The sequence below is a fragment of the Ostrea edulis genome, chromosome 5, assembly GCF_947568905.1.
Source record: "Ostrea edulis chromosome 5, xbOstEdul1.1, whole genome shotgun sequence".
NCBI lineage: Eukaryota > Metazoa > Mollusca > Bivalvia > Ostreida > Ostreidae > Ostrea > Ostrea edulis.
In genome coordinates, this window is record NC_079168.1 from 33,819,878 (window position 1) to 33,834,150 (window position 14,273).

Consider the following 14,273-nt stretch of genomic DNA (forward strand, 5'->3'; position numbering starts at 1 on the left):
TCAATGAAACGATACATGTGTATAACCCTTTTCAATTTTGCACCATGGGGGTATATATGTTTTACAAACATTTCTTGTTTAAATTTATGTTGCATTGCTTGTTAGGGTATCAAATGAGTACCATTAGAGCCAAATAGTAAACTTAAGATTAAGATGCATGCCATCTGTCACAATTTGAGTTTGTTTTATTATGCTTGTTATGGCGTTCCATAGTTTGTTTTCACCATATAGTCGTTACGGATAGCTGGTCACGGCTGTCAAACCGGTTTGTAAATGCTTACGTGTTAGTTCTGACCAGGCCTTGGAAGTGGGAAGGTGTGTCCACCCAATGTGTGAAAATGATAGACGTGTGTGGTCGAGAGTTTTACCTGTGTGGTTTACTGGGCCTGTATTGTATGTACATTTAGTACGGGTGTTCGAATGATGTTCCTGTGTGGAAAGTGAGAACACAATTTTGAGCATTTCGACAGGATGAGTATGAACTGTTCATTTTTGTTTACGTTAGGATATTTTGTTACTCTTTTTAAATTTATGTAACCAGTTTATTTGTATTACACAATACCCGACATATGCAAGTTTTCAGTGTATATAATGTATATGTAAAAACCCCGACTGTTACTGTGTAATTATAGGTAACCAGCTCTGTGTGTTATTGTATGTCTCGAGCAGGTGCTCGCAACATGTATATCATGGAGTTCTAAGATATTTGATGAACAGCGTTGGAGAACGACCTATAGAAATACAGGAAATACGTTTATGGCTACAGAAACGTTGAGCGAGTGATGGACAAAGTGTCACCACGTATCTGAAGACAGCCAACGACTGTTGTGTAAAGTGTGGAAACCCTTTAGTCAACGTATTATTTAACAAGGTGGATGGAGCTCGCGAAATCCCCACCTACGTTTGAAGGGTTAAAAGAGCTAATGTTGCTCGAGCAATTAATTTCAAGTTGTAGCAAGACGCTTGCTACCTTTCTGCGTGAACGTCATCCAAAAGATATTAAAGAAATGACGCGTTTAGCTGAACAGTTTCTTGAAGCGCACGGCGTTTCTTCATTTTCTAATGATCGCACAAATTATCGAGTAGACACCGATGATGTGAGATCAGATTCAGCAGAGGTTCAGAAGAAATCTTTGCCAAGTGCAGGTAAGAAAGAAAAACATGTTACGAATGTGTACGTACAGGTCACATAGCTAGGGATTGTTTTGATAGGTTAAAGAAACGATATCGTCCCAACGCTAACAAGTGCGTGGCAATGTTAACTACTGGTGCAACCTCTAAAACGACTTCTCGATCTGGAAAGGCACAACTCCCGAAAATAGATGTTGAGGATGAGAATCGACAAAGGAATCAATCCTTTAAGTCAGGTAAACATGTTGGTTCTTTGTGTATATTGTCGGATAAGTTAAGAGATTGTTGCATACAGAACAACCAAATAACGTTACGTTGTGGACACATATTACCTGTCATTGATGGAGCTTGTCGGGTTTGTCATGATATGCCAGTTTTGGATGGGTATGTAGGTAATCATCCTGACGAGGTTCTGCTAGATAGTGGATGCAGTGGTGTTGTGGTAAAACACAGTCTCGTTTCTCAAGATCAACTGACAGGACGGAGTGTGGAATGTGTGCTCATTGACGGAACTGTCCGGAAAGTTCCAGAGGCATACATTAACGTACATGCACCTTTCATATCAGGTAAGGTAAAATCTTTATGTATGAACAATCCAGTCTATGGTTTAATCATAGGTAACATTATTGGCGCTAGAGATCCATCAAATCCTGACCCAGAATGGGACAATTGCAGAAATTACAAGGATGTAGTGGAAAACAATCCGCAGGAAATGGTGGAAGGCTTAGTCGTGCAGACTAGAAGTCAAACTCAGAAGGAAAAGGAGAAATACAAAACACTGAAGGTAACGAGCATCACTGACAATTTGATCTCAGCAGATGATATGAGAGTTGCACAGAAAGAGGATGCTACACTAAATAAGTATCGGGAGTATGCAAGGACTGGTACGCGAAAGTTCACAGGACAATAGAATGTGTCTTGGTTTGTCATGGGAGATAATTTGCTGTTCCGATATTTTCAGTCTCCTAAGATGAGTAGCAATAAAATCTTTACACAATGTGTTGTTCCATCACCACATCGTATTACAGTCATGAATCTTGCACACGATTGTGTATTGTATGGTCACTTGGGAGTGAAAAAGACGACAGAATGTTGAATTTTTATTGGCCAGGAGTGCAAGGAGACGTAGGAAGATACTGTAGGTCTTGTGATGTGTGTCAGCGAACCGTACCAAAAGGTAAGGTATATCCTGTTCCGCTAGAGTCCATGCCCCTCATCAATACTCCATTCGAGCGAGTTGCTGTAGATTTGATTGGACCCATTTTTCCAGCAACCGATCGTGGAAACAGGTATGTACTTACCATGGTTGATTACAGTACTAGATATCCTGAAGCTGTTGCACTCAAGGACATCGAGACAGAACGTGTTGCTGAGGCATTGTTTGAATTCATCACTAGACTTGGTATTCCTAAGGAGATTCTATCAGATATGGGAACCCAGTTTACATCTAACCTGATGAAAGAGGTAGGTCGTTTACTTTTTCTTGTACAGCTAACAACAACTCCATGTCATCCCGCTTGCAATGGTTTAGTGGAGAAGTTCAATGGAACACTCAAACAAATGCTAAGACGTATGGCCACTGAAAGACCCAAGGATTGGGACAGGTATGTAGCACCTTTGCTGTTCGCATATCGCAAAGTTCCTCAAGAAAGCATGGGATTTTCCCCGTTTGAATTATTATATGGACGAGCAGTTCGTGGTCCGATGTCAGTACTACGAGAGATGTGGACAAAGGAACTAAAGGATCCAGAGGTCAAGAGCACTTATCAGTATGTGTTAGACTTAAAAGAACGTTTAGAAGAAACATGTGAATTAGCAAAAAAGTCATTACAGAAGTCCAGTCAGCGCTACAAGAAATACTACGATCGGAAAACAAAGTCACGTGTTCAAGACAAGGTCTTAATCCTCCTTCCTACAGACAACAATAAACTACTCATGCAATGGAAAGGTCCGTTTACCATTGCTTCTAAATCTGGTATGGTTGATTTCAAAGTTGATGTTCGGGGCAAAATCAAGACTTTTCACGCCAACCTTTTGAAGAAATGCGTCGAACGAGAAATAGGTACTCGTGAAGTTCTAAGTTCTTGCGCCGTCATAGAGGAAGACGCATTTGAGAATTCAGATAGCGAGAGTGATTTTCCTTTAGAGGTACCGCTTGCCGAAGCTAAGGAAACATTTGACGACGTGCATGTTGATAAGGATCTTACTACACTGCAATAAGAAGACGTCAGAGCGATTCTGTCCGAATTCAAAGATGTTTTATCGGATCTACCTAATCTTACTCATTTAGCTCAACATGAGATTCATCTGACAACTACAGATCCTATCCGTAACAAGCCGTATCAGATTCCATTTGCTTTATGTGATTCCGTTAGGGACGAAATTAAGAAAATGATTGAGATGGACATTATAGAACCGTCCGAGTCTCCATACTCCAGCTCTATTGTAATTGCAAAAAAAGCTGATGGTTCCAAGCGAATATGCATTGACTTTAGAAAGCTAAACAAGGTGAGTGTGTTCGATGCTGAACCAATGCCTGATCCCGAGGAAATTTTTGCCAAGATTGAACAGAGTACGTATTTTACAAAAGTAGATCTGTGTAAGGGTTACTGGCAAATTCCTATGAGGGACGAGGATAAAGATCTCGCATCATTTGTCACCCCTGATGGTTTGTTCAGATTTAAAGTCATGCCCTTCGGTTTATCGAATGCGGCAGCTACTTTTAATCGTATGGTGCGTGTTCTGTTACGAGATTTAAAAGATACCGATAGTTTCATTGACGACATCTTAATTCATTCTGAAACTTGGGAAGAACATTTAGTTTCCCTCAGGTGTCTATTAAAAAAGTTACGATCAGGAAGGTTGAATGCAAAACCTTCTAAATGTTTTGTTGGTTTTAGGTCACTTGATGTTTTAGGTCATTCAGTTGGAAATGGGGTAATGCAACCTAACAATGACAAGCTTGACGCTATCAAAAATGCCCCTAGTCCTAAAACCAAGAAAAAGGTGCGTTCATTTTTGGGACTGATCGGTTATTTCCGTAAGTTTGTTCCCAATTTTGCTGTTGTTGTTTGTCCTTTGACTGACTTAACTAGAAAAGGCATTCCAAACAAGGTTGAGTGGTGCGATGAACACGAAAGGTCTTTTAATGATTTAAGGTGGATCGATCCTCATGTGACTTATCAATAATAATGGTTTAAAGTGCAAAAATTGTATTAATTCCCATTCAATATAGTTAAATTCAAACAATAACCATAGAAAATGTGTATGTTGCCACATTTTTAAAGATGTCAGAAATTAAAAAAACCGGAAGTATATGATAACATCAGAAAATCACACATTTTCGTTTTACAGAATACTTAGATTAGATAAAATCTTATTGAAATGACAAATTTTAAATGTGAACAGTTTAAAAAAAACCCTGTTAACGTAGTTCCACACTCCTGTGACGTCATAAGATTTTGCAAAGTCAATGATTTAATGACTGGAACATAAATTTTGTTGGGGTCTTTTTCAATAGTTATTGTTATGATATTGTTACCCATAAAATATTTCAAAAGTCATAATTATGTTTGAATAATCAATGATATGTTTCAAAATATTGAATCCAAGGGCAATAACTCTGTTTTTTATCAAGTCTATTATGCGATAGATTTCCTTTATTTTTCACAAACATTTTACCAAGTTGATAAAGAATCATTATCTGTGTCTTTTCATGAAATTACATAATATCTTAATCCCCGAATGATTTTGAATAGCTCAACTGTATGGTGCAAGACTTCGGGTTTTTTTTTTCCCAAGGGGGGTATACATAATCTGGAAGCTATAGATTTGAAATTATTAAGGAAAGGTGTGGAGTTTTTTTCATAAATAACTATAACAGATGTACATCTACTAATATAAACAGAAAAAATGATAGGTAAACCATGATATAAGGAAAATATGTCCACATTTGTTTGTTTTTTAACATTTTGGAGAATAATGCTAATTCAATAATTTTGCACATATCATTCTAAAACTTGATGAACATATTGAAAATGACTTGTTTTTTAGTTATTGACATGTTTCCTGATAAATAAATGCAATTAAAAAATATTTTGTTGTTTTTATTTTAAAATAACAACAAAAAACGGTTTCCAATAAATTTCATAAAAATCTAGACAGGGGTACATAACTTCAGTAGTGTCTGTAATGAAAATTAATATGAGACCCTTTACTATTTTGCCTTTTTACATTACTCTGATTGTTAATTTATTGATTCCAAACAAAAAAATGCTACCTAAACCCCAAAAATCCAGGACTAAGGACCCACCTTAATTCATAAATATGTATAAATTAATTGTGGATATTAGGGAAATCATGCATAATAGACATACAGTAGAAGAAATACCAGCATACGAGTTATTGCCCTTGACAACATTTTTTTTAATTATAAAGAATTGATTATCTATAGAAAATATACACTTTTTCAATATCAATAGTTTACCAAATTTTTTTTATTTTATACAGTGAATAAAATTCCTCTGAAGATATATTTCTTTCATGCGCAAAGTTTAATTTGATAAAGCTTTTTGCAAAAACCTATGACATTACACGAGGATCGATTAACCTTAAAGTCATTGCTCTTATAAGCCCCGATTCTTAGACTCCCAGACTTTAACAAAGATTTCTTTCTCAGAACAGATGCTTCCGATTACGGAATAGGTGCAGTTTTTCCAATACCTTATGCAAGTAGGAAGTTGAATGAAAGAGAAAAATTATTCTGTGATTGACGCTAATTGCTAAAGAATGTTTAGCAATTGTGTGAGCTTTAAGAAAGTTTCAAGCATACTTGTACGGTAGGACTTCCATCCTTCAGACAGATCATCAACCATTGGTGTATCTCAACAGATCAAAAGTTTCAAATGGTAGGTTGATGCGTTGGGCCATCTTTTTACAGTCTTTGGACAACATTGGTGCAGACGTTTTGAGTCGCCATGTTTTGTAGTTATTGTTTTTTCATATTAACGCTCAAAAATATGGTTCCCAATTTTGAAACTTGAAAGGTCGGGTATTGTCACAATTTGAGTTTGTTTTATTATGCTTGCTATGGCGTTCCATAGTTTGTTTTCACCATATAGTCGTTACGGATAGCTGGTCACGGCTGTCAAACCGGTTTGTAAATGCTTACGTGTTAGTTCTGACCAGGCCGTGGAAGTTGGAAGGTGTGTCCGCCCAATGTGTGAAAATGATAGACGTGTGTGGTCGAGAGTTTTACCTGTGTGATTTACTGGGCCTGTATTGTATGTACATTTAGTACGGGTGTTCGAATGATGTTCCTGTGTGGAAAGTGAGAACACAATTTTGAGCATTTCGACAGCGGTGAGTGTGAACTGTTCATTTTTGTTTACGTTAGGATATTTTGTTACTCTTCTTAAATTCATGTAACCAGTTTATTTGTATTACACAATACCCGACATATGCAAGTTTTCAGTGTATATAATGTATATGTAAAAACCCCGACTGTTACTGTGTAATTATAGGTGACCAGCTGTGTGTTATTGTATGTCTCGAGCAGGTGCTCGCAACATGTATATCATGGCGTTCTAAGATATTTGATAAACGACCTATAGAAATACAGGAAATACGTTTATGGCTACAGAAACGTTGAGCGAGTGATGGACAAAGTGTCACCACGTGTCTGAGGACAGCCAACGACTGTTGTGTAAAGTGTGGTAACTATTTAGTCAACGTATTTTTTTTCGCCATCCTTTGTAACCTATTTCGAATTCAAGAGACAAGTCTGCTGGTTTTCCTTCACAAGGCAACATAACTTAACATTTAGCTTTGGTCGGGTACACGTGTAATCGTCTGTAAATTCATATTTTTGTTTTGTTATATATTTTTTTGTATGAGTGTTCTGTGCATGCGTGTGTGAGTGCAGATGTTACTTGCTAAATTAGTGAGCAGGATAATAAACTTATTTGCACATACTCTTGATCTTTCTTCAAAGAACGGTTTGCAGCGAAGGATTATTTCCATGCCATTATCACAAATTGTGACACCATCAATATGAAACTCATAGGTACCTGTCTCCAGCCCTAGTGTTCCCAGAGGTCCTTGTTTGTCCTGCTGTAAATTTTGAATTTTTGATAGGATTTATGAGATTGATCACTGCACATTATCTTTGCCTTTTTCATTTATAACAGGGGTAAGAATACAATTAACATAGAACAAAACACACACACACACACACACACACACACACACACACACACACACACACATATATATATATACAATATCTTAATGTGTGTACTAAAACCATACAATTACAAAATGACTAACACATTCATCGCATCATCACATACTAGTACTTAGTATCGTAGCACATTATAACTGTCAATGTACTTATACTTTATTGGTTGTTTTTCCTCGTTGGTGAGCCAGTAAAATATGTTTCTAATTCTTGAGCTTAAATTTTGCAATGTGCCATGAGTATGTCATAAAAGCTTTAGTATCATCCTTCAGATGTCAACGTCAGGAAATCTTAACTGTGTAATAAAGTTTCTTAGAAATAAAAAAGTGTTATTTTACTACAAGAACGTTTTACTCCAGTCAGAGTTTTCTACGATATACTTGGAGCAACTTGAGTTGGTTTGAATTAATCTTCTAAATCATGTTGAAGGATAATTTCAAAACAATTTTTATAGAGTAATTTTATACCCTCAAATTTCTATGGGAAGTTACCAATTGTATTGTGTCAAACGTTGCGAGTTTTTGCCATGTCAAACTTATGTCGTTTAACATAGGTAGTGACTATCATCTCGCCGAGTGTTCGGCATCGAAAGTGAAAGTCGGGTAGGTTTCGATTTGACCGGAAAATGGTCTCTGCCGTGGTACGCGTTGGCACGGTAAAACATTGCAATGTTACGGACGATAAGTGTCAGAATTTGTGGAATCTCACAGGCATTCTTCAAAACCATGCTTCAGTTTTAGACACATTTATATCCCAGTCAATGGGTCGGGTGAATATGAGTTATCGTACCTATACTGGATTCCTAAACTTCAGAAAAACCCTTTCAAACAAATATACATTGCTGTATCCAGTAAATACTCTACCAAGCCACTATTTTTGCTCCTCACGAAAATAATAACAGCTGTGAAGGAGAAACTTCCTACGATCTGTCGTAAGTTCTTTAAATTTATGACTTAGGACTTAATATTTACGACTTTCTGTAAAACGGGCCCCAGGAACTATAATCGGGTAACGATTTTCTATTCCGACTACCTTTGCACTTCAATTTCTTCGAGTTAATATCGTTATTAATCTTTAAAATTATTTTTATGAGGAGTCTATGAAACAAAGTTGATAATTATGGAGAGAAAACATATTGTTAAAAACCGTCTCCTATGACCTTTAAGACCGAATTTCATCGTAACTCGTAAATCTTAAATCTTTGTAAAACGGTCGCACATCGTAAGTTATGTATTACGACTAATTTTAAGACTTACGACCTTTTGTAAAATGGGCCCCAGAGCACTCTGATTACGATGACAGAAATACAAGCAACACTGAATATTAAATGCCACGTATGTTAAAGCTGACATGAATTAATAAATACGTACACCTTTCTCATCTTATCCGCCATATTTCTTTCAGGTAGCCTAATTTACTCTACCCGTATATACACCCCTACTAACGTGTTCGGAACATATTCTTTATCGGTGTTAAGTAGAGCGTAAAATCAAAGCCTATCGAATGAAATATAATCTCGCTGCTCCGAGACTCCAACGCGAGCTACCTGAGACCCGGTGAATTTTTTACCGGATATGGATGTGCTTTAAGGAATTCCAGTGTTAATGTAAGTATCAATTAGAAATTATGGTATATTGTGCTTTATTTGTTTTTGCAATATATAGATCTACGTATCAATGCATTATTTTCCTAATGCCATCAGCTAATAAAGCTTAAATAAAAAATGGTAAGAAAGAGTTATTGTCCTTAGATTTGGACCTAGGCCAACTTTGAAAGAAGTCTTGATAATCGTGAAAAAAAAATATTGAGAGGACATCTTTCTATTTCAAATGCCATAATTAAATTTTAATGTCGCATAGGGATTGTGTTCAATTTATCAAACACTGAAATGTTGCATACAATTTACCATTTCCACGCAGAAAATATTATAGTCTGTTTCATGTTTGAGGTATATACATGTATGTATCTGTGAATGTGCATGTTACAAGCAACGAAAGATGCATTGCAAGTATTTTAAAACTTCTAAACTTAATATTTCTTTGATGGAAACATAATCATTTTCCTAATCTAGCAGTATAGATAAAGTGAATTTATTTTATGAAGAAAGTAAATTTTATTGATTGGATCTATTGTGGTGACCAGGGGGTGTGTATACTACCCATTCATAATTTTTTGATATGTAAAGATTTTGATAATTAAACTCATTGATGCATGCAGCACACCTAAGAAAATTAGTATATGACATGTATTTGTATGATTATCATTTGGTACATATGTAAATGAAAAATTCCAACTTTTCCTTATATGATATGATTTAATAATAATAATACCATATTTATATAGCACCCTTTTCATACACTACATGTATGTACGCTCAAAGATGACCAATTATGGATTGTTTTTAAGTGGAGGGAAAGCAACAATAAATGGAAATTAGAACATGACTAGATGTATACATGTATATATATAGTAACCATAGCCAAAGTAATAATGTACCAGCGATAATTTTAAAAGTTAATCACAAAACTGCAAAGGACATCAGAGGACAGTGCATTATATTTAACAGGATCCTCCCTGTATCTAATGAAGGGTTGTAATTGTCATCTATAACATGTATATTAAATCTGGTAAAAAATGTGCATATTAGATACCAGTGGACAATGCATTAATTATTTTTTTTTTATCAGATCATGCATCAATCTTCTTATATGTAGCAAAATATCACAGTCTTTGATTTATATAAAATCATAGTAGAAAACATTTAAAATTCCTGAGTGGTGCAGGTCTCATACTCATTTACAGATTGGCAGTTTATAGCTCTGAGTTTCTGTAACCACACACATGTATTACTAATGTTTATTTATGCAAGTATTTATGATATATATTAATCATTAACACATACATTAATGTGACGGGACAATATACATGGATATACATCATAACTTTTTCCTTTATTGATACATTATAAGCAGTACATATTTTCATAAGTCATTTCTAAAAAAAACAATTCTCCTTTTATGAATGAAATACCTACATGCATTTCTGATTTTTTAAATTAATTTAGATTTACTTATTCCAATTACAAACTTATAATTACAGAAACACACATGTAATAATATCAATAATCTTTTTCATATTTAGATTAGTCATGTATCTGTATGTTAGAGGACAATCTGTACAAAAATTTAAAATCTGAAATCAAATAATTGAATCACAATTAGGATTACATTGCACTACACTGTAATTAACTATTGTTTTAATATACATCAAGTATATTTTGTCTGTAAGAAACCTTTGCTGTTTCATTTTTAATATTACATTTCGCAACATAATTAAACAGTTATAAGTCTCAGAAATCAAAATTGAGCTGTGATCATCCAGAAGCTGTTCTAGAAATTTAGGAGAAGAAATTATTTTGCATGATCATATTACATGGATTTTTTTTTTCAAGTTTGGCCAAGTTAGGATCATAGTGTGCACTGAGTATTATTTAACCTAAAGTAAAGAATTTTGTAATCATAAGCTCTCTTTAATGAAAAGCTGACTGTGCAATGTTAATTATTTTACATGTTTTAGTTTGTGCTATATATTTAACTGAATTGACTTAAATTGTAAAAAAAAAATCGTGAATTAAATACAATTGTAACTGATCAAAATATTTATTATATTGCATGTTGATGGAGTTTTGAAAATTTAAAAGCATAAATTAAGGCATCAAATAAATATTGTGTTTCTGACCAAAAATTAAACACACTACCCTTAGTTTTTAAACATATATTGTTGAAGAGATCAATGAAGAAACATTGTTTGGGGGACTTGACATCTGTAATTCAATTTTATCTATAATAAGGAATTTTAATCAAACTAAATCTAAAAGTTTCATTGACAAGTGAAAATAAGTTCAATAAGACACAATTAATTTGTTTAAATGGAGATTGTGATCAGAATATTAAAACTTAATTGTTTACAGTTAAAGAAAAAAGTTACGAATTATATGTTCCAATCTGAATTGAAATTAGACTGGTATATTCGATTCGTCTTCGGTACACCTCAATACAAGGAAGTGTATCATAGAGAAGTGGGATTCTTTTTCTCTTGCCATTATTTTGACTTGCACAGCAATTTATATTTTAAGCCTAAATTTCAAATCATAATACATGTTTGTGCATGTGTCTGCTTTCAGTGTACTTTTCGGGGACTTTGAGTGATTCACCACCCTTTGAACAAATGTATTTTGAGATCCTCAAAGGAATCCTAGATTTGTCAAGGTATCACATCTTCCAATAATTGAATGTAATGATTGTTTTCAAGATTTTAAAGGAGATTATTCTGTCTACAAAGCAAGCTCATTTTATCTGTCCTTAAATTTTTAACCAAGCTATAGACTGCATGCAGATAATTTTGTTTCTTAAATTTTTTTTATAGTATTTAAACATCTTTTTATGCATGGTTGTATATGTACATGTAACAGAACTTATGAAGTACATATATATGTGTTCAGTGTTTTATTATGTAAAATCTACTTAGGGGTACAACTACATTTACAAATTATGTACATGCATACAAAGGCACAAACACAATTTCTACCTCAAAACTTTCATCAGATACAAATCAAAAAATTTAAGATGTAGCAGATCTTAGAAATATTTTCATGAAGAGATACATTATTGCTTATGCTATCACTTTGCCTGTCTTGGTTGAGTAGACTTAGTACACTTGCAGATGACACACACTGTTTCATGGAATACTGAATCTTTAATTACTGACAAATCGTATAATATCATAATATTACATTTTTTGTTACATACTAAATAAGTGCATGATTTTTTTCCTTTTAGAAGCCATGTTTTAATTGCTGCCCATCAAATAGTACTGTGTCTTGCATGTGTAAATTGTAAGTATTCAGTGTCTTAATATAAATCGTTAGTATTTTGAAGCATGATGTTACAGTTAGTTTATTATGTATCCCCTCTTCCAGGGGGATCGAGACATTGTTTTTGTATTTTCTGTCTGTCCATTTATCTGTCACAAATTCTTGTGAACGCTTCTCCTCCTACCATATATGGCTTATCCGCTAGACTTGAAACTTTGTACAATGCTTCACTGCCATATGGAGATGTGCATATTGTTGGGACGGGAGGATCCAATTATTTTCCTAAAAGTTATAGTGGATCTAAGAGGGGTGGAAGATGTTTAAATAGCTTGTGAATGCTTCTCCTCTGATATGGATTATCAGAGTTAGACTTAAACTTTTCACAATACTTCAATGCCATTTGCAGATTGGCATATATTGTAGGGATAGGAAGATCCAATTGTTTTCTTAAAATCTTAGGGGTGGAGGGTATAAAATAATTTGTGAACTCTTCTATATGGCTTATCGGAGTTCATAAATGCTTATATGCTTCTGCTCATGCTTTCTCCTCAATACCATACAGTACAACAAGGGGCAGTTTCATTTGGAGAACTTCCAATTTGGGGAGCTCAGGGAGACATTTGTATTTCCTAATAAACAATCTTTAGTTTCAAATTGTGATTATGGTATTTTTGTTTCTCTTCTATAAAATGTTAATTATATTAAATATCTATTTTGAAAAAAAATCATAAAATATATATGTAAAGTTATAATTAAATTTTTTCTTTCTGGTAAAATAGGCATAGTGTATATGCAGTGTAGGTAGAGATAAATCACATAGCAAAGAAAAATTCCAAATTGATTTTAGCTCACATGAGCTGAAAGCTTGAAAGAGCAATTCTGATCACTTTTTGCTGTCATCAGTCCATCTGTACAACCTTTTCAACTTCTTCTCCAAAACCATAGTGTTAATTTCAGCCTAACTTGCCACCCTTCACAGGGGAGATAATCACAAAATAGGGTGGGTTCATTAAAAGTCTTCTCAAGAACCACAGGGCCAGAAGAACTGAAATTTACAAGCAAGCTTCCTGGCATAGTGTAGATTCAGGTTTATTAAAGTCATGATCCCCTAGGGATAGGATGGGTCCACAATAGGGGATCAAAGTTTTACATGCAAAGGTATAGGGAAAATCTTTTAAAAATCTTCTTCTCAAGAACCACTGGGCCAGGAAAGCACAAATTTACAAGAAAGCTTCCTGACATAGTGCAGACTCAAGTTTGATAACATCATGGCCCCCGGGGGTAGGATGGGGCAACAATTGGGGATCAAAGTTTTACATACAAATATATAGGGAAAATATAACATCTTCTCAAGAACCAATGGACCAGAAAGTAAGACAAAAGTTTATATTTACATGAAAGCTCCCTGACATAGTGCAGATTCAAATTTGTTAAAATCATAGCTCCCAGGGGTAGGATGGGGCCACAATAGGGGATCAAAATTTCACATACAAATATATAAGGAAAATCTTTTGATTTTTTTTTTAAAAGAATCACTGGGCCAGAAAGTCTTACATTTATGTCAAAGCTTGCTGACATAGTGCAGATTTAAGTTTGTTAAAATTATGCCCCCCCCCCCCCAGGGGAAGGGTGTGGCCACAATAGGGGATCAAAGTTTAACATACAAAATATAGGGAAAATCTTTTTCTCAAGAAGCCATTGGGACAACGAAGTTTACATTCACATGAAAGCTTCCTGACATAGTGCAGATTCAATTTTGTAATAATCATAGTTACGGGGGTAAAGGATCAAAGCTTTACATGCAAATATACAAGAACAATCTTTAAATATGGGCCAAGGTAACTCATGTGAGCAATGTGGTCCATGGGCCTCTTGTCTTTAATGCTATTGATACTAAATTGAAACAGAATAGATATTTAGGAGTAATTAAGACAATCAATCAGTATTCATATTTCATACTGGAAAATAAAATTCAGATAGCTTATATTGATCATTGTGATTTTTTTCCCCAGAGATTCATTTTGAGGAAAT

The 14,273-nt window shown here is 34.6% G+C and overlaps 1 long non-coding RNA gene across 1 annotated transcript; it reads left to right on the top strand.

Moving 5' to 3' along the window:
- Positions 1–8,888: 8,888 nt before the first annotated feature.
- On the top strand, positions 8,889–14,273 carry LOC130054863 (uncharacterized). Its single transcript, XR_008803202.1, has 4 exons — positions 8,889–8,975; positions 11,553–11,637; positions 12,208–12,263; positions 14,255–14,273. It is a non-coding gene; the product is annotated as an uncharacterized LOC130054863 (long non-coding RNA).